The sequence below is a fragment of the Entelurus aequoreus genome, linkage group LG07, assembly GCF_033978785.1.
Source record: "Entelurus aequoreus isolate RoL-2023_Sb linkage group LG07, RoL_Eaeq_v1.1, whole genome shotgun sequence".
Lineage (NCBI taxonomy): Eukaryota > Metazoa > Chordata > Actinopteri > Syngnathiformes > Syngnathidae > Entelurus > Entelurus aequoreus.
Genome location: NC_084737.1, coordinates 31122610 through 31145279, shown reverse-complemented (window position 1 = coordinate 31145279; position 22670 = coordinate 31122610). Strand labels below are relative to the sequence as shown.

The 22670-nt window shown below is 39.3% G+C and overlaps 1 protein-coding gene across 1 annotated transcript in view; it reads right to left on the bottom strand.

Moving 5' to 3' along the window:
* LOC133653668 (rho-related GTP-binding protein RhoA-D) overlaps nt 1-15686 on the bottom strand; it is a 38780-nt gene extending 23094 nt beyond the window's left edge. The window contains exon 1 of the mRNA XM_062053205.1: nt 15530-15686. The gene's annotated coding sequence lies outside the window, so the exon portion shown is untranslated. The remainder of the gene's footprint in view (nt 1-15529) is intronic.
* Between the last annotated feature and the right edge of the window lie 6984 nt (nt 15687-22670).

Below are 22670 nucleotides of genomic sequence, written 5' to 3'. Positions count from 1 at the left end.
CGTGCGTCTGACGTCACGTATACAGAAAATTCAAAATGGCTGCACGCGGTAGGTGAGGCCCGAGCGAAGAAAAGTGGAAAAGAGTGTTATTCGTCAAAAAACCCACACAACGACGGTCATTTTTTCGCCGTGCTATTGTAAAATTGTCTTTTATCTGTGTTTTGTGTTCCGGGGGACCCCGACTCCAGAATGTGAAAGTTTCCCGCGTGAAGCCGGTGAGTAAAAAGTTCAATACAGTTAACTTAGGCCATCTTTTGTTAGACGCTGTGAATGTGTGTAGGTTACATGCTACGATATTCCACATATTTCCAACTGCTTGAAACGAAAGCGTATTACTTTATTGTCAGTGTTGTTTAGGCCCAGGTCGCTAACGTTACTGCGTTAGTCAACAACGTAACGTTAACGGAGTGGAAACAGCCGTTCTTTGCCATTAATATGAGTGTGTATTATTTCTTTCTTTGTTCTTTAGTGGAGCTCGAGATCCTGTTCACTGTGGACTAGCTGTGTGTGACGCCATGTTGTTTTTGTTTACATTACAAAAAAAAAGGTATGTCTATGTGTTTTTTGGCATAGTTAATTGTAGAAAAAAATATAAAATGAGGTGATGTGAGTGGGAAAAATTGCTGCACATATTAAGGATCCTTTTTCTTGATCTATATTTTGGTTATTTGCTGATGTATATATTTTATATGCTGCTTTTTATTTAATTTATTTATTAGAGACTATTTTATGCTTTATTTACCTTTTTTTATTATTATTATTTTATTTACTATTATTATTATTATTTCCACATGTAAGCATAAATAATTGATCATATTAGTACATTGTTTGATTGCTTTGCTTAATGCATTCCATAATTTAATTCCACGTACTGATATACTGAAGGTCTTAAGTGTTGTACGTGCGTACAAATGTTTTAAATTACATTTCTCTCTAAGATTATTTTTCTCCTCTTTTTTTGAGAAGAATTGTTGTATATTCTTGGGTAGCAGGTTATAGTTTGCTTTGTTTATAATTTTAGCTGTTTGCAAATTCACTCTGTCGTGGAATTTCAGTATCTTTGATTCAATAAATAAAGGATTTGTGTGTTCTCTATATCCAACATTATATATTATTCTAACTTATCTTTTTTGTAACACCGTTAATGAATGAAGTGTACTTTTGTAATTATTTCCCCATATTTCTACACAATAACTCAGATATGTAACACTAGTGAACAGTAGAGAATATGAAGTGATTTTTTGTCTAGAACATGTTTTGCTTTATTCATTATTGACGTGTTTCTTGCTACTTTATGTTGTATATTTTTTACTTGAGATTTCCAGTTCAATTTATCATCAATCATTATACCTAGAAATTTGGTTTCATTTACTCTTTCAATTTCTATTCCGTCTATTTGTATTTGTGTTTGACTTTCTTTTCTACTGTTACCAAATAGCATTATTTTAGTTTTACTGAGATTCAAAGAGTCTGTTTTTGTCAAACCATCTTTTTAATTTGTTAATTTCTTCTGTTATTATTTGTATTATCTTCTGTGTGTTCTCTCCTGAACAAAATGCTGTTGTATCATCCGCAAATAATACTAACTTTAAATCTTTTGTAACTTCACAAATGTCATTTATCTAGACATTGAATAATTTAGGTCCTATATTGATCCCTGAGGTACACCACAGGATATATTTAGCGTTGTAGACGAAACCACCACATTAATATTAAAGATATGGTTAACATTCTTAGTGCTAAAGATATTCCCCTCTCCTTGTATCCCTTCTCCCAGCTCCACCGTCTCGCCGAGTGCCAGCAAGAGTCATGAGTACTTGTCAACTCAACTCCTCAACTGGAGATAACTTTCTAGGTAAAGACTGATCTCCAAAATAATATCTCAGCATCCAGTAACCATGGTTAACAGATCACAACCATTTAATACCAATTTATCTCCCTTAGCACCTCACCATGGGGAAAGATATATTCATATGCCTTCACCAGCACATGCATTAAACATGCAGAGAGTTACACAAGGTAGGGACTGATCTCTGTATACACTACACCCATAATTTCAAACCCTACTTTACGATTGAGCTGAAGTTCTGACTATTATGACCTGTACTTTTACCTTTCTTATAGTTCTTACCACCTTGGGGCACCATTCAGGTAAAATCTCAGCTCATCTTATTTGCTTATTTGTATACACTAACACCTGTGCATGCTTTTGTCCACGTTGTTCCTTTGACGAATACCCCTTTTCTTTCTTTCTACATTAAGGGTGCCTTTTCATCTGATTAAATTTATAATGAACAGGGACATTGTGGTTGTCCCAAGTGGATGGTATGATGATAGGATGGTTTTCTGGCCCAGCTATAAAAACACTGACAGAATTGAAAGGGCCGTTTTAAATGAGGAGCAGCATGAGCCAAACTGGCCAAGATTTGACGTTTCTGTTGTCCGAACTTGTGGTATGCAAATTCATAATCTTCTTGTTTAAAAATAACGTCATAGTTGCTTCTCTTTATGCTTGGAATAACCTATTGTGTCTATGTTCTGACCAGGTCTCTTGTAAGAGAGAGACCTGATTTATCATTATCAATAATAATATTCTGTTCAGCTCTACAGCTAATTTGAAACTCATGTTCATTTTAACATATTCAATTTTAGACAACTACAAAGACGCATTAAAAATAATGCAACAATATGGAAAGGGCTGCAACACCTCAGACCTGCAATCTGAGGCAGAGAACGAAGAGCTGCCAGAAAAAAGGAACAGGAAGCCAGTGTAAGTGTGTTCCGTCTTGTTTTTGTCAGGTTTCTACAGTAATAGGAAGGTTATTTCCGGTAGCATTCAAAAATAGACCAGAGATGCTTGTACTATATGTATATTTGGCAATTTTGGTATTGCAATAATCCTAATGATATGGTTACCCAACAGCCATCGTCTCGGGGACTCAGATGATAGCGAAGAAGACCCGGGAAATAGTGACCTCACATCTCTGGGGTTGGCAAGCCAATTGCACAGGCAGAGTAAGGAATAATCTCTTAATATCGAAAACAACAAAACCACCACATTAATATTAAAGATATGGTTAACATTCTTAGTGCTAAAGATATTCCCCTCTCCTTGTATCCCTTCTCCCAGCTCCACCGTCTCGCCGAGTGCCAGCAAGAGTCATGAGTACTTGTCAACTCGACTCCTCAACTGGAGATAACTTTCTAGGTAAAGACTGATCTCCAAAATAATATCTCAGCATCCAGTAACCATGGTTAACAGATCTCAACCATTTAATACCAATTTATCTCCCTTAGCACCTCACCATGGGGAAGGACGCATTCATATGCCTTCACCAGCACCTGCATTAAACATGCAGAGAGTTACACAAGGTAGGGACTGATCTCTGAAATATTAGTGTATAGATAGGCCCCTTGGGTATTACCAGTCATGGTTAACTGATGGCTCTCTCACAATGCCCACCTCACTAGGAACGGCAGTCCCTCCTCGACTCCCTCCACCCCCCTCACCAGCAGCCCTCAACATGTGGCAGACGGAGGAGCCTGGATCCAGCCTGGCCTACAAGCCAACATGGCGAGGGGAAAGAATGGCCGACATTTCCTGCTCTGGTGAGCAATAACTGACAAATACCGGATGGTCATTCTGTGCCACAAATTTTGGAAAAAATTCACATTCACAAGCAATCACATATTTTCTTCAAACTTTGTCAATAACTTTTGTCATTAACTAAGGTCAATAGCTAATGTCAGGATTATGAGTAATGAGGATAAACACTAAAACATGTTAATTTTATACTGCTGTTTGTCAACAGCGCCTGAGGTAATCCACATCCTTAGCCTGCTGGAAACTATTAAGCACAACCAAGACCAGCTGATTGCGAAGGTAAACTTCTTAAGCCTTGAATAGGTCAATAATTCATAATGACATTGATTTTGATTCATTATTATTTTTTAAAGAAAGAAACAGCCTACATGGCAGCTTTGTGTGATTAGAGTAAACATTGCTACATTTTCTTGTTACATTTCACCTGTTTGCTCTTTAAATACCACTTTTAATGTTTTTTATTTATTTCGATCATATTTTTTAAAAATGTGCCCTGGGGCCGTTAAAAAATGACCTGCAGGCCGCAAATGGCCTGCAGGCAAGTGCGGCCTATTCGTGTAGGCCGCACTTTGGACACCTCTGGCCTACACGAATACAAACATAGAATGATAGTACAAATATAATAAGAAAACAATGTCAACCTCCCAAAGTTGGGTTATGGATATTTATTTATGCCCCCCACCCCCAACCCCTCGCTGCCGTCATCCAACAGAGCCAAACAAGTACTCTGATCAAGGAACCAAATAACGATATTGTTTAAACATTTTGGATGTCTTGCACACCTATACCCTGATCACAAATTCATAGTTTACGCACCTTATTTTAACCACCTCCAGTAACTTTAAGTCATGTTTTTTTTCAAATGTAATCTCCTTAATACCTATCACATATTTTGTATTGTGTAAGCATACTTGGCTTTGGATGCTTCCTACCATAAACATAAACGTATCGGTCTTGTAATCTTGTTTGATTACAGGTGCTGTGAGTAAAAATGTGTTGACAAGGTCAGCCACGGACGCTGAGGTCACCGAACACGCCATCAGGTGGTTCAACTTGGTGGGGGATCGGGCAACGAGGAGACGAGTCCCGCTTACACCTCCTCAGGAGGAATAGAGATGTATATGTATAAATAAACAACCTTTTATTGGACTTCTTGTCATTCACCAGTTATTCATTTTCTGATATGTTACCTGTGCATGGAGCAGCGTTTCCTTGAAGTTGTAGCCTAATAGATTAAATATGTATATTTACTTTTTAAATATATATTATATATATTTACTTTATAGAGTGAATTGACCATTTTCTGTTTCTGCCTATTGACAATATTGTTAGTTTAAAAATACAAGGCAATGCATATGTAAGCCTATATTGCTCTAGTAGGGCTTAGTGAATTTTTTAGTTTCCTATTTTATCCTACAGCAAGAACAGAAGGGATTTTGAAAATAAGATAAAGGGGTCCAAAACGGCCAGATGAGCCAGGGTTTTTATGAGTCCGTTGCTGGTCCGCGGCGGGAGGTTAGGCTTTGATCTTGGGTGCGGAGCGGATGCAGCGCGCCGTCATGGCGCACCCGCCGCGGAAATAAGGCTTTGATCATGGGTGCGCGCCGCCACGGCGGATCTGCTACCTGCCGCCGTGGCGGATACGTTCCTGAGTTAAAATGGACGCCGATGCTGGTCCGTTTCGCGGTTCCGTTACGGAATGCGCGATACCTGCGCGGGGGATCCGCCGCGGAGTGTTTTTCCTGTGTGGGATATGAAATCCAACATGTGGGAAGCATTTTGTTTTTCATGAACATGACAACAAAAAGAGCACAGACAAAAGCTACTCCTTGTGTAAGGTGCTTAAAACTAGAATCAAGTACAGTGCAGGTTTTCCCCCAGGTTGGCAACATACCTGTGGTTGTGGAGGCGTGGCTCGAGGCGCAGTGATGTCGACAACATGACACTATCATGTAATTTGCAAAATCTGCGATGATGCATATATCTTCTTTGAAACTGCTAAACAAAGTTACGCATACATTTAAAAACAAATATTGGTTATTATTATTAGTATTAACTAGAGTTGTACGGTATACAGGTACTAATTGCTTGGTTGCATATCACATCATGTTCGCTTTGCTTCGTCGCGGTGTAATTCCCACGGTGGGCAACAAGTTTGAGAGTAGCATTAAATCAAGTGAGAACCAAGTTGGTAAATGAAGAATTTAAACTGAAAATGCAGCTTTGCTGTGCTGTTCCAAGAGTTCAAATCAAGCAATAGGGAATACCTTTTAATTGAGTCCCGACAGAACTGGTTCATAAACTGAATAAAGTTAGGGAAATTATGAAAGTGTGTCAAAGGATATGGCTCTTGCAAATATTACTTTTATTATCTTGTGGAGTACAGTCGGACCATGCTCGTGTCTACAACAATAACTTAGTCAAAGGTTTGTTTGAATATTTGTTTTGTTAAAGGTTTGTTTAAATATTTGATTGGTTTGAGAAACTTTCAGTGATGCAATCAAGTTTATTCTATACCATATAGTTAGTGTTTGAGAGCAGAACTAAGCGTAGGACAAGAGATCGCATTAGTTTGTTTGTGTTTCTTTAAGTTTGTTACAGTTGCCTTGCCTAAACATAACTGCAAAGACCTGGTTGTGGACATAAACTAACGTCATGTTAAGGCCTAGTAATAAATATTGTGATTGTTGTTCCAATTCACTGTCTTTTCGTTGTTGATTTTCATTGCAGAAACTAAAAGCGTGGTGGTTGTTGTGCAGGAAAGTCAAGTGCTTTATCCGAAACAAATTACCATGGTATGGTGTCTTTGGTGATATTTGTTAGCATTAAGAAAATATTCTTAATAGTAATAATAAACTGTTTTAATACATCTCTCGTAGGCTCAACAGCATACAGAATATGTATACCGCTAAATATCGTTGGAAACTAAAGATTGCTGAACAACATGTAAATCTAACTATAAAATGAGACAAAATATAAACTTCACATCATAAATTATCATATATATATATATATATATATATATATATATATATATATATATATATATATATATATATATATATACACCGTATTTTCCACACTATAAGGCGCACCGAAAAACCTCCAATTTTGTCAAAAGCTGACAGTGCACTAAGGCTGAAACGACGCGTCGACGTCATCGGTTACGTAAATACGTAGACGCCGTTTTTGTGCGTCGACGCGTCGCATATTTACGTCACACTACCGTCATGGCGGAGCGCAAACCAGACGATGCGAGCGAGGGGAAAAAAGCAAGCCTAAAGTCGTCAAAAGTGTGGGAGTATTTCAATAAACGGCCTAATAATGTTGTATGCACACTGTGTCGAGCGGAAATGGCCTATCATAGCAGCACAACGGCTATAAACGAACATTTGAAAAGAAAACACCTGACAGCGTTCTTGCCATCACCATCAACTGTGTAATGATGACAACGTATACGTTGTCATCATTACACAAAAACATGAATGTGTCATTTGTATCTGCGTTGTAAATTCATAAACTAAAGCACCGTTTCGCTCTGAGGCGCGTTTGACGTGCCTGTTCAGTGTTTACAAAGACGCGCTCCTCTTTAACGCTAACGTTAATTAGTTGTGCAAATACCTTTTACAACATTAACAGTTACATATACTATGTACAAACAAACAATTAACTTTCACTTTAATCATACCATCATCATCATCGGTCTTACCGCTCAGTTCCAGCCACATCGACCCCTTCTGAGCGCTGCATACTTGCCAACCTTGAGACCTCCAATATCGGGAGGTGGGGGGGCGTGGTTGGGGCGGGGGGCGTGGTTAGGGGCGTGGTTAAGAGGAGAGTATATTTACAGCTAGAATTCACCAACTCAAGTATTTCATATATATATATATATATATATATATATATATATATATATATATATATATATATTTATTTCATTATATATATAAATAAAAGAAATACTTGAATTTTAGTGTTCATTTATTTACACATATACACACACACACACAAATCTACTCATTGTTGTACTTGAAAGTACAATGCTTTGTTAAGGGTTGAATTGGCCATCCTCTTTCTAATCTCTCACTATTTTTCTAACCATGCTGAACACCCTCTCTGATGATGCATTGCTGTGTGGCACGCACAAAAGTGCTTTCATCAAATGCACGCGAGTGTGGAATCTTCCATCTCTCCCTAGCATGGCCCAAAACGTTGTCCAGTTTACATCTGCTGTGACAACTAGAAACACACGAGCCTCCACCAGGGGGCCGTGTAGCGTACCCAGATGTAAAACCTCTTTTGCACAATCAGCCTTTTCATATAAAGCCCTAAAGGAATGGAACGACCTCACAACAAACTTGAAAACTCTAACAGATTACTCTTCATTCACAATTGAAGTTAAAAAGTGGCTTTGGAGCAATCAAAGCTGCTCACACGGTCACTAAGTTGGGCATTATGTTTGACACATCAACCTAATGTGTATTATATTTATCCATGAGAGCATTTTTTATTGTAAATTGTGAGGTGTGTCTGTTAAAATCATGGTTGTTTTTACAAATGATGACAGATGTGAACAAAAGCATGTATTGTCTTTGTGTGATGATGTAAATGAGGTGTGGTTGTATTGTATATTAAGTATGTGTCCATGAAAGGGCATTTTATGACTTTTTTCTTAATACTTGTGTATGATTTTATTGTCATAATTTTATTGCATGATTTTTGTATCCCTTTAATTTAGGTAGCCAGGGACTGCAGAAGGAAATTAGCTATTTAGCTATAATCTGGTACAGAACATATCTGTCTTTGAGCTTAATGTTTCTGTACATTGTCCCTTCAAATAAAGACTAAACTAAAACCGGTCAATCCTTGCTTCCTGGGGAAGATCTTCCCTGGCAAGCAATTGGTACTCCAGTACTTGTACCCGGAGGCTGGTCAGGTACAATCGCAGCTGCGGCAGACTTTTTTTCGGGGGGGCGTGGCCTCCAGCTCCGGCTGAATACCGGGAGTTTGTCGGGAGAAAATCTCTGTCGGGAGGTTGTCAGGAGAGGCGCTGAATATCGGGATTCTCCCGCTAAAAACGGGAGGGTTGGCAATTGTTTAATTAGGACACTGAAGAAGAAGAATTCGAGGGATTCGTGGATGAGGAATAACTTCATAAAGTGAGCTTTACATGTTTATTTTGTGTGTTGTGTTGTGTGACATTAAAGGCCTACTGAAATGAATTTTTTTTATTTAAACGGGGATAGCAGATCTATTCTATGTGTCATACTTGATCATTTCGCGATATTGCCATATTTTTGCTGAAAGGATTTAGTATAGAACAACGACGATAAAGATTGCAACTTTTGGTATCTGATAAAAAAAGGCTTGCCCCTACCGAAAGTAGCGTGACGTAGTCAGTTGAACATATACGTAAAGTTCCCTATTGTTTACAATGATGGCTGCATGAAGTGAGAGAGATTCGGACCGAGAAAGCGACAATTTCCCCATTAATTTGAGCGAGGATGAAAGATTTGTGGATGAGTAAAGTGCAAGTGAAGGACTAGTGGGGAGTTGAAGCTATTCAGATAGGGAAGATGCTGTGAGAGCCGGGGGTGACCTGATATTCAGCTGGGAATGACTACAACAGTAAATAAACACAAGACATATATATACTCTATTAGCCACAACACGACCAGGCTTATATTTAATATGCCACAAATTAATCCTGCATAAAAACACCTGCGTGTTTGTTACGCTAGCTCCTAGCTCCTCTGCTAGCTCCTAGCTCCGTAGAACACGCCAATACAATTCAAACACCTGATCAACACACACAATCACTCGGCCCAAAAGACCGTTCACCTAACCCAAGGTACATAAAGCTTATATATTTTTAAAAAGTTACGTACGTGACGCGCACATACGGTCAAGCTGTCAAATGTTTAGCAGCCAAGGCTGCATACTCACGGTACCTGATATTCAGCTGGGAATGACTACAACAGTAAATAAACACAAGACATATATATACTCTATTAGCCACAACACAACCAGGCTTATATTTAATATGCCACAAATTAATCCTGCATAAAAACACCTGCGTGTTTGTTACGCTAGCTCCTAGCTCCTCTGCTAGCTCCTAGCTCCATAGAACACGCCAATACAATTCAAACACCTGATCAACACACACAATCACTCAGCCCAAAAGACCGTTCACCTAACCCAAGGTTCATAAAGCTTATATATTTTTAAAAAGTTACGTACTTACGCAAAAAAAGTTGCGAACATACGGTCAAGCGATCAAATGTTTAGAAGCCAAAGCTGCATACTCACAGTAGCACGTCTGCGTCTTTGTCATCCAAATCCAAGTAATCCTGGTAAGAGTCTGTGTTGTCCCAGTTCTCTACAGGCGTCTGTGTATCGAAGTCAAAAGTCCTCCTGGTTAGAGTCTCTGTTATCCGAGTTCTTCCATCTTGACTGCATTTTCCGGGAATGTAAACAAAGAAGCGCCGGCTGTGTACTATTGTTGCTGACTACGTTCGAAAAATACGTCCATTTCGCACCGACAACTTTCTTCTTTGCTTGCTCAGCTTCCTTCTCCATAATGCAATGAACATGATTGCAACAGATTCACGAACACAGATGTCCAGAATACTGTGGAATTATGAAATGAAAACAGAGCTTTTTCGTATTGGCTTCAATGTGGAAGGCATACCCGTGTTCGCCGGTCTACGTCACGCGCATACGTCATCCTCAGAGGCGTTTCGAACCGGAAGTTTAGCGGCAAATTTAAAATGTCACTTTATAAGTTAACCCGGCCGTATTGGCATGTGTTATAATGTTAAGATTTCATCATTGATATATAAACTATCAGACTGCGTGGTCGGTAGTAGTGGGTTTCAGTAGGCCTTTAACGTTTGAGCATCGTTGAGTTATTGATATATTGTTATTGCTCTGCACTATTTCGAGTGTTACTATATTGTGATTGCACTAACGTTTGATTTACCGTAACAGTATCACTGTTTTTTACGTGTTTATTGAATCAGGGAAAAGTTCCCCTCCACTATGTGATATAAATGTCCCACTACTGTTATACCTTGCTGTTGTTAAAAGATAAACAAAACACCACGTCACTGACTTTACCTCGGGGAAAATAATAAAACAGCTGTTTATTAATTTTGGGAGTGAACAGTGTTGTCAGAACGCTGGTTTGTAATCTATTAATGAAGTTTGATTGACCCATACTTGCCAACCTTGAGACCTCCAAATTCGGGAGATTTGGGGGGGGTGGGGGGGGGTTGAGGTGGGCGGGGCCGGGGTTAAGGGGGGAGGAGTATATTTATAGCTAGAATTCACTGAAATTCAAGTATTTCTAATATATATATATATATATATATATATATATATAAATAAAATAAATACTTGACTTTCAGTGAATTATAGCTATATATATATACAGTGGGGCAAAAAAGTATTTAGTCAGCCACCCATTGATTGTCAATGGGTGGCTGACTAAATACTTTTTTGCCCCACTATATATATATATATATATATATATATATATATATATATATATATATATATATATATATATATATATATATATATATATATATATATATGGGGGGGGGGTTGATGTGTGGGGGGTTTGCTGGTAGCTAGGGCTGCATGGGATTCTGGGTATTTGTTGTGTTGTGTTTATGTTGTGTTACGGTGCGGAGGTTCTCCAGAAATGTGTTTGTCATTCTTTTTTTGGTGTGGCTTCACAGTGTGGCACATATTTGTAACGTAACAGTGTTAAAGTTGTTTTATACGGCTACCGTCAGTGTAAGCTGTGTGGCTGTTGACCAAGTATGCCTTGCTGTCTACTAGTGTGCAAGTATAAGCTTCGTACAACATGTGGCCGGGCTGGCACGCTGTTTGTACAGGCTATAGAGGACAATAAATGCAGTGCTATCAGAGCACGCCCTGATTTAGTTATTAGGGTGATAATTGGAGAATATTTGCCCCAGGAGATTTCTAGGAGAGGCACTGAGATTCGTAAGTCTCCTGGGAAAATCGGTAGGGTCGGCAAGTATGCAGCTGAGCCGCATCAGAGTGGTCAAAGAGCCGCATGCGGCTCCGGAGCCGCGGGTTGCCGACCCCTGGTATAGACAGTGTAATATTCTGGGTTGGAGTCAATAACCAGGCGAGGTGATGAAGTTCATACTTCAGAACCGACTCCCACACTTGCCGTCAGGGTGCGCAATACAACCTAAACTGTTGGCCAACCAAAAAGTAACCACAGAACACTATACCGTATAGTGTTCTGTGGTTACTTTTTGGTATACCGTATAGTGTTCTGTGGTTACTTTTTGGTTGGCCAACAGTTTAGGTTGTATTGCGCACCCTGACGGCAAGTGTGGGAGTTGGTTCTGAAGTATGGCCAACCAAAAAGTAACCACAGAACACTATAGTGTTCTGTGGTTACATTTTGTTTGGCCAAGCGGACGTGACAACAGGCTGTCCTCATTCAGGTCCGCACGGACCTGAAGGGGGCGTGCCTGTTGTCCGGCTGTTTTTAGAGGGATGTATAATGAGCGCAACATAGAGGGATGTATAATGAGCGCAACAGAGGACCATTGATCTGTTGACTCAATAGTTAGCTATTTATTTACAATTTCAAATGCACAAAAAAGCTAAGAATATGTATTCTTGTCTTACATAAAGATTGTAAATAATAAACAGCACATCTCTTTCCAATTTTTGTGTATTTTCGGTATGACTGCTCTGATAACATGGTCAAAGTGCAGAAGCATTACTCCCGTAATCATGATTAATAATCGTGAATTAAGTACTGATGAAAATAATTGTGATTATTATTTTGGCCATAATCGTGCAGCCCTACCTGAGCGTGTTTATTTAACAGTAGAGTTAACTGAACGCACCCCTCTTTTCAGTTATTTGTAATTTTTGTCTCGGTGGACAGAGAATGGGACGCCAGATTAACACACACAGGAAGCACGAACAGACACTGACAGCATCCCTACTCACAACTTGCCAGTGAGAAGTGCCGCTAAATAACAACAATTAGGAGGAAAAAAAATATGATTACAGAGTCAAATGTCTCATTCTGGTAATATTTTAGCTTTAAATTGGATGGGGACTATACGCCCATCAACACAGATGAACAAGCAAGAATTCCGTGATCAGATGATGGCAATAAACAAAAAGACAACATCTGACCTTGTTTCTCCAACTGGGAAAAATTTACTCTCAAATGTTCAATATTTATTTACGTTAAATTTTGATTACAGAAATGAGAGTCAACTTTTTTTATGTTATTTTTTTTCGGATAACAAAGTTATTTACCTTGCAATTACAGTTCAATGTTAAACAATTGAGCAATGAGGAATAAAGGTTTATAAAATGGTTACTTCCATTTTCATTATATATTATGATTATGTTACATTTATTTATAATCACTGTGTTGTTTGTATCTGTAATTTCTTCAGTTTAAGAGCATGATGTATTGTAGATAAAAGCACTGAATCTGTCTGCATAAAGCCAAACCTTTTTTAAGTAAATTGTTGCATATTGTTCTTAATGTGTGGCACTTTGAGACAAGAATATGTTTGACAGTTTAAAAGTAACATGTCTTCCTTCACTCTTCACTTATTTTATTTCTGCAGTTGTATGCAATTGTACGCATAAATATAGAAATCGTAAATCAGATCGCAATTTTGGAGAGAAAAATCAAAAGTGTTTTTTTTTTTCCAGAATGTGAAGTCAATGTGATCCCACTGTTTTAAAAAGCCTGTAAAGCAAAGTGTTCATCCAAAACGGTTTGCAGGCTCACGTCCTAATGAATTAATCTTATGATTTGACGGTTTGGCATTGTTTAAAGTGTGTATCCAACAACATTGTAAAACATTTCTCCAAGTGTGTGTGAGCATAATTTATGGTTATATGCTTGTACTAGGGCTTGGCGATATATCACGTTTGTACGATATATCGATATATTTTTAAACAAGATATGAATTAAGAAAAAATCGTAATATAGATATAATTTATTTCATTTTAAAATGACCAAACACCGCTTATTTGTTGTGCTCCTTGTTCTCCCCCGCTCCCCCCACGGACTACTAAACCACTCCTTTCAAGAGTGCTTGCATAAGAACATCCATGATTGGTTGGTTGTTTACGATGATGAGTCACGATTGGTTGGAATTAGGCCAATCAGAGGCAACATAAGGCGGGTCATGGAACCAGGAAGGGAAATCACAACAGACATCCCAAATGACGACAAGAGAGTTTTTAAAAAGAACAGAGACTTTCCAAGCAGGCGCTTTACATATTAAAAAAATATAGTGGAAGATGGCAGAGGGTTTATCTTCCTAAGATTTTTCTTTTAGCGGTGTAGACAACGTCCAGGAAACCCACAATGAGAGTAGCGTCCAGGAAACCCACAATGAGAGTAGCTGATATTTTGTTCATTATTTCTACTCTTTATATTTTGACATTGAATAGTTGAATCATACAACTAGATCATAGTCGCACAATTAAGTCAAGTCACTTACTTGGCGCTGACCACAGACGTGTGGTCTAGTAGGACCACATTGTCATCTGGGAATTAAAAAGTGCCTGCCTGCAAATTTATTTTTTATCTGAATTTGATACATTTTGTATTATTTGCACAGCTATGTTATTTATTTAATGTAGAAAGAATATGTTTCGATTTTATTTATACATTGATTGTTTTTCTATTTTATTTATGTTATGTAATTCTGTGCTACTTAAACAGTTTCCTTTCTGTGCTGTTAATACCCATTTTGACCAACTGGGTTAATAAAAGTGCCACTGACTGTTTACAGTACAGTTGTCATTCACTTCAATTTCAGTGAATCTCGCTCAAAAATGTATCTTTCTTTGTATACTTTCACCGGAAAATATATTGAGATATATATTGAATATAGAGTTTAAGTAAAAATATATTGATATACTTTTTCATCCATATCGCCCAGCCCTAGTTGGACAGTTTAAAAGTAAGATGTCTTCCTTCACTCGTTATATTATTTTCGCAGTTGTTTGCAATTTCACATATAAATATAAAAATCGTAAATCAAATCGCAATTTTGGAGAGAAAAGTCACAAGTTAGTTTTTTTTTCAGAATGTGAAGTCAATGTGATCCGACTGTTTTAAAAAGCCTGTAAAACACAGTGTTCACCCAAAACGGTTTGCAGGCTCACGTCCTAATGATTTTACCTTTTCATTTGACGGATTGGCATTGTTTAAAGCATGTATCCAACAACATTGTAATAATAGGCTCCAAGTGTGTGAGCATGTCAATTTATGGTTATATGCTTGTACCATGACAGAGCTTTGCAGGTTTATTTTGCTGTGGGGAACATGCTGAAGCTGGAGACATGAGGGTCTGCTCTAATAAGGTGAAGCCAAGCAGCACAACAAGGGTGTGGTGGCCTTTAGTCCTCCGGAGAAACAATTTAGCAACATTTCAAACTGGCCCAATGGTCTACTTGCTTTGACATATAATTCATGACATTTGGAAACACACACAGACACATTTAACTAAAGAAGCCAAACCACTTTCCCACCATCATAGCTTTAATGTCTAAACTTCAACGTTGGATGACGTCATCGAGGCAGCGCTTGTTTCAATGTATTGTAAACTAAACTGTTTCAACGTCTCGCCCAAGAGAGAAAAACGTCATAGCGCACGAAAGGTGGCGTATCTAACATCACGTCAAAGAAACCTTGATAAATATTTGTCACGTATAAAGGGGAACTTCGGGGTAGAAAAGTAGCAGGTTTCAACAAGTCAGCGAGCTGCTGTTAGCTAGCTAGCTAGAGAGCAGCGGCAGTTTAACTTTGATGTCAAACTGACTTTTTCGTCGCTACAAAATATAAGCCATTGAGGCTTTTGGGGTTGGGGTTGGTTGTTCACCTACCTCGGCCACAGAAGACTTTCAAATACGGAGGACCTCCGTGTTTCCTTCCCACAATCGCCCTGGACGTAGCAGCAGCGGTGTGTATATTACACCCGAGTAGGAATCGGACGCATACACTCCCTAAATGTTGCATTCAGGTACCCGTAGTAAACTTTATAATCATCCCGTATATTGGTTCGGTAGCCAACGTTTTTCTTTACTTCCAATAACTTTATCAGTCAGTAAATTTTTAATATTTTGAATACTAATGCGGTATTTCATCCTGAAGTATCGGTTTTGAAATCCCAAAATTATTTTCATTTCCCTCGATATGTGTCGAAAATGGCAAAATCCGGATTACAGTGAACGCAACAATACATCTTATTGGTTTGACTCCCAATAGCCTGCACGCTATTGGCTTAAAATATTCAACCGTTACAAAGTGCCCGCCCCTTTACGGTGACAGTATGACATCACTTGTTTGGCTTTGATTCAGACACAGATTCAATGGTTTAACCTGCTATGAGTACTTATATTATTAGTAACACAAGAACAGCCTACTCTTTAAGATGTCTGTTATAATGTGTGTGGATTCTTAAAAAACAGGACAACTGCGATGTGTTTTAAATGCAATGCCTATTTATAATGAGGACATGTTTCAGGCTGAAGTGATAATAGTGAGACTCTTATGTCCCAGAGGAAGTTTCTTCCACATTCGAGAGGAAGTAAAAGATAAGCTCGCGTCACCCTTAAAGGCCTACTGAAACCCACTACTACCGACCACGCAGTCTGATAGTTTATATATCAATGATGAAATCTTAACATTGCAACACATGCCAATACGGCCGGGTTAACTTATAAAGTGACATTTAAAACTTCCCGGGAAATATCCGGCTGAAACGTCGCGGTATGATGACGTATGCGCGTTACGAAGTCAGAGTAACGGAAGTTATGGTACCCGTAGAATCCTATACAAAAAGCTCTGTTTTCATTTCATAATTCCACAGTATTCTGGACATCTTTTGCAATTTGTTTAATGAACAATGAAGGCTGCAAAGAAGACAGTTGTAGGTGGGATTAGCAGCGGACTACAGCAACACAACCAGGAGGACTTTGTTGGAGCGCTAGCCGCGCTAGCCGCCGACCTCACCTTGACTTCCTACGTCTCCGGGCCGCCAAACGCATCGGGTGAAGTCCTTCGTCCTTCTGCCGATCGCTGGAACGCAGGTGAGCACGGGTGTTGATGAGTAGATGAGGGCTGGCTGGCGTAGGTGGAGAGCTAATGTTTTTAGCATAGCTCTGTGAGGTCCCGTTGCTAAGTTGCTAAGTTAGCTTCAATGGCATCGTTAGCACAGCATTGTTAACCTTCGCCAGCCTGGAAAGCATTAACCGTGTATTTACATGTCCACGGTTTAATAGTATTGTTGATTTTCTATCTATCCTTCCAGTCAGGGGTTTATTTTTTTGTTTCTATATGCAGTTAAAGCACGATGCTATCACGTTAGCTCATAGCTAAAGCATTTCGCCGATGTATTGTCGTGGAGATAAAAGGCACTGAATGTCCATTTCGCGTTCTCGACTCTCATTTTCAAGAGGATATAGTATCCGAGGTGGTTTAAAATACAAATCCGTGATCCACAAAAAAAAAAGGAGAGTGTGGAATCCAATGAGCCAGCTTGTACCTAAGTTACGGTCAGAGCGAAAAAAGATACGTCCATCACTGTCTCTCAAGTCCTTCACTGTAACGTTCCTCATCTACGAATCTTTCATCCTCGCTCAAATTAATGGGGTAATCATCACTTTCTCGGTCCGAATCTCTCTCGCTCCATTGTAAACAATGGGGAATTGTGAGGAATCCTAGCTCCTGTGACGTCACGCTACTTCCGGTACAGGCAAGGCTTTTTTTTATCAGCGAGCAAAAGTTGCGAACTTTATCGTCGATTTTTTCTACTAAATCCTTTCCGCAAAAATATGGCAATATCGCGAAATGATCAAGTATGACACATAGAATGGATCTGCTATTCCCGTTTAAATTTTAAAAAATCATTTCAGTAGGCCTTTAAGGAACAACACCAATGGCAGTTTGGAGACACAGCAGCACCTACTGGTGTTAGATGGTACTGGACAAACTACTTCTTTATTAAAACTCACAGTGAAACAGATAAAAAATGACTCACAAGCAGGGCCATTCTATAGGGGAAAAAAGTGATGACAATTCTAAGGGCCCACAGCCTGCTAGGGCCCACACATAGCCCCAGTAGCTTATATGGCAAAATGATCATGCTTACACTGAACTAAAATATACAGTCATACGAATGAATCCGAATTCAAACAAAGCCACAAATCATACAAAATTCTAATTTTAAAGCAACACTAAGTAACTTTTCAATCTTCATAAAATATTTTCGTAAACCTTCATAAAATATTTTTGTAACTTCCGAGATGACAATGGACTTACAAGTTGAAAGACACCTCCTGAGGGGGCCTGAATTGCTTTTACTGTCAATGAGAAACTTTGAGAAGGGTGGCAGGAACCCTGTAACACCAAAAAAAACTACAAATGTGCTGACTTGCTTTACGGCATACGTCACTCCCCTTTTACTCATTTGTTAAAAAGACGGAAGTTGATGCGAATGCCTACGTGCCGCCAGAAAACTAAAAGAAGGCCTACGTGCAATTACTGCTATCATGGCTGAAGCTACAAAACCAAAGAAACGAAAAGTTTTGTCTGAGGAGACAAAAAAATAAAAAAATGGAGGTTACCCGGATAAAAAGACAATCAAGGATTAAAATTGGCCCAGCTTTCAATCGAGCTCAAAGATGAGGAGGGATTTCTGGCTCGGTTCATGATGGACTAGTAAGTAACTTTCGATGCTCAAATCAAAATGATAGTGCTAATGTTAGCTATCGGAAATTTGCATGGTAGCAATCAATAGCCACCAGCTTAGTAGTTGCAGTTCTAAACTGACAAGACCAGCCAAGCAACAAACTCAAAAGTACTGTATAAAGAAAATGGTAAATGGTAAATGGGTCGTACTTGTATAGCGCTTTTCTACCTTTTTTAAGGAACTCAAAGCGCTTTGACACTATTTTCCACATTCACCCATTCACACACTGATGGCAGGAGCTGCCATGCACGGCGCTAACCAGTCCCATCAGGAGCAAGGGTGAAGTGTCTTGCTCAAGGACACAACGGACGTGACTAGGATGGTAGAAGGTGGGGATTGAACCAGCTGAACCAGCTGAACTCAAATTGCTGGCACGGCCACTCTCCCAACTTCGCCATGCCGTCCCCAAAAAACGATGCAATGACTGCAAACTGCAAATATAAAGTTTGAGTAAAATATGTGGGTTCCTACTGTGGAAAGATCATTCATACTGAATCATTGTGGTATCGTGTCAGTTTGACGCTATATGCGTTGGTCCTTACGGGGAAATGTGGTCTTCGGGCAAACCACTAACACTCCACTGGCGCTGCCAAAATCAACAAAAACTGAAAGTTCTTAGTGGGGCTTTAATAATTCCAATAACCCCATTGACTCTTTCTTTAAAAAATGGTTCGTTCTTCCCGTGGTTCTTCCTCATCAGAATTAAGTAAGCGTGACTCGTGAGCGAACTCCAGCAGGGTTGGGATGCCCCCCTAAAAGCACAAGAAAAGAGTTGAGAAAAAGGCCGGGAGTAGAAGCAGCAGAGCAGAGAACCAGGACAATAAAAACTTTTTTCTAAGAATGGTGGGAGAGTAAAACTACTGAGGGGTGGTTAAAACAAATAGCCTACTTGTTCATTTAATGTCTGTTACATTATTACTATTGACGGGGCGCAGGCTGGACTCTGGAGCCTATGTTAGCTGTCATCTGGCAGCACTACACTCTGGACAAGTCGCCAGTTCATTTAAAAAAAAAAAGTTGCCAGTTAATTGTATAGCAGCGGTGTGACTGTGCATTTGTGTAACACTGTCGGACAGTAGTCCACTATGCACCCTTCAGAAGCTGCATTGAATTGTAATATAATGCATTAAATTTCTAGTCAGTTAAGAATTATTGAGTAATTATTAAACAGTATTATTAATAATAAATAATTACTGAGTAACTGAATAATGACCTTGATCAGATGCTCATAATAATAATTATGAGCATTTGACTAAGGTCAGTTACGTTATGATGATGTGTTTAATGTGGTCTTGTAAAATGTTAGCGGGACATTTGAGAAGCCTAAATACAAAAAAATTACAACACAACTAATAACACATTATTTTACATAATAAAGCTTGACTTGCTAAGTGGTTAATCGTAAAAAAAAGAAAAACATGGGTTGTATTACATCAGCCACCGTCAAGAACACTAAACAACAAAAACATTGACGGTGGCAATGAATGGGTAGAGGGACCCACAATGAAACTATTTCAGGGGGCCCAGAATTTACAGAAATAGCCCTGCTCACATGCATACTGCCCTATAATGTTGCCCTACTTCACACAATTTGGCTATCTGATGTAAGAAAAACTAAATCTGCAATTGCATTCACCCTAACATACTGCATGGTGTCAACCTGTGATTCTCAAACTATACAATGCCCATTAAGTGATACACAAAAAATGTTAAGATTAGTGTTTTATTTTCCTATATTCAAACACAATATGTTACTTTTCAAATGGTGTGTAATGTTACAGTGGTCCAAAATATGAAATATACTTGTTAAAACTTAAGCCTACTAAGCTATTGTATTTTATGTTGATCATTATGGTGGTACCTGGAGAGCCAAGTGTTTTCTGAGGTAGTATTTGGTGAAAAAAGTTTGAGAACCACTGGTGAAAACAACCATGCTGTAATAACAGCGTCTGCTGATACCAGTATGTTATGTAGAAGCACAGACCTCAGCAATATCGAACTAATATGGATCACCACCATTTTGAATACCTTTATTAAAACCCACTTTCTAAATCTGTCTTGATTTCGTTAAGATTTAGGCAGAAATTACAGGAGTCAGGAAGCCCCTGTATACAAAGGGCCCGGGTGTTGAACTTTGTTATTGTATGTTCTTGCTGACTATTGATCTGACTCTGAGTGTGGGTGGAGCTAACACACTGTTGCGCCTACCTATCAATAAATGGCTGCATCTGGTTGTTGCTGTGCGTGCAGGCAAATGCAATGTTGTGTGCTGAGTGGTTTTTTCTGCACCCCGTCCTCCGGCGATTCTAGCTCTTCTTAAAATGTCCAAGCCAACAGAGGAAGTATTGACTTTAAAGTGTAGAGCACGGCTTTTCAATTGGCGGCCCGGGGGGCTAAATTTAGTTTTTAGATTCCCGGTTTGAAACAAGTTAAAAATATATTTAGTGCAATTTTGTTGGAATATCAAAGATAATTGCATTGTTATTTTTGTCCTACAGTGTGGTCATTACAAAGTCTTACCACAAGAGGTCCCTCAAGTACAAAGTGACATGTCACACTAGATGATGTCCTCCTTATTTATTTATATTTGGAAGGTGTTTTAGGAGGACTCACTGGAAATATTTGAGTGCCTATGAACTACTGTGAACTACAGTTCATGCTCCTTTCCTTCTCCAGAGTATACTTTAGGGATTTTGAAACTAGGCCTAAACCAAATAAAAAGACTCACATTTCTCCTTAAATTGACATTTATAGTATACCATCATATTTCCTACCTCCTACTCACGCTTGAAGCTAATCCTGCCCCTTCAAAAAAAATAAAAAAAGTCCTATCAGTAGCAAAGAACTGTTCTTCTTTCCAAAGCGTCTTTCATCTTGACTCCCCCTGGTGTCTTTTTTCCTCAGTAAGTCAGTTGAGTAAAATACACTTCTGGGAACTAAGAAAGATTGGGTGAAAATTCCCCCTCCTATCTCCCATCAAATACTCTCAACCTGCTGCCGATGGCCCGCATGGATTCTCATTATTTATGTGTGGGTGTTGGCATCAGGGAAATTGGGGAGATTGGAGAAAAAACAAGTGTGGAAAGAGAAAAGCAGGTGGGGAAGGAGGGATGAGATGGATGAATGGATGCAGTGTGGTCCTGCACTAGCAAATGAAACAAATTGCTTTCAGAGGCCTCACTTTGCACACTGATGTTTCTCTGGGTTATTGAGACACGGGCGATGTCTTAAAAACAGTTTTAACGCTGTTAAGACTTTTTTTTAAAGACTTTTGTCTCAACTTTTAAAATCAAAAACTTTTAAAATCAATATATCACTCCTCGATCTTTTGCTAGTGTCATGTCTGTTCATGTTTTTGTTTTGGCCATGTGTTTGTTTTTTGGACTCTTTTTAGTTCCTGGTTGCACTTCCTTGTTTGTTTGTTTCCATAGCAACTCATTAGTTTTCACCTGTCCTGTCACGCACCTGTTTTCACCAATCATGCCTGTATTATTTAAGTCCATTGTTTTCTGTTAGTCTGCCTGTCCACATCACATTTATGCTCTGCACCCTTTATGATCACGCTTCTTCATGCCATGTGCACAGTTCCTTGTCAAGTAAGTTTTTGTTTAATGTTTATAGTTCTCCGCCATTGTGCGTGCCTTTTGTTTTCCTAGTCAAGTTTTTACCTCCGCTGTGAGCGCCTTTTGTTTATACCCTTTTGAGCCTTTTGAGTTTAAATAAACCACGCCATAGACCCAGTCATGACAGATGTCGACAGCTAAAACGTTCTCCCGCAAGATCGAAGGAGCGTGGGAGGTCCTGCGCGCCATGGAAGCCGAGACACTTCGCTATTCCCCCATGGAGCGCAAGGATCTCATGTGGGGTCCGACCGGCAAACTGGTGCCGATCAGCTCCGTTTGGCTCGGGGACGTCGGCACGTCATCCCTGTCCCGGAAGCGCCGCTCCAGACCGAGGACGTCAGGGAAGGTGAGCGGACAGCACGCTGCGCTCCCGCAAGCTCCTCCTCCTCCGGGCGGAAATGGGCCGCAGCCTGCCCGGCTTCCCCAGGATGACATCACAGACCAGGATTTTTTTTTCTGAACTCTTTTTCTTTTGATCACCCGCCCCCAGCAAAAGACTCTAAGTCCAAGATAGAGCATTATCAGGACATGTTTTTACAAATTAGAGCTTGTCAATCAGTCACCCAGTTTTCATGCCCCGCCCCCCAGGACTCAAGTCACGCCCAAGTCAAAAAACAATTCTTTTTTTTCACCCACAAAAGCCCAGGTGGG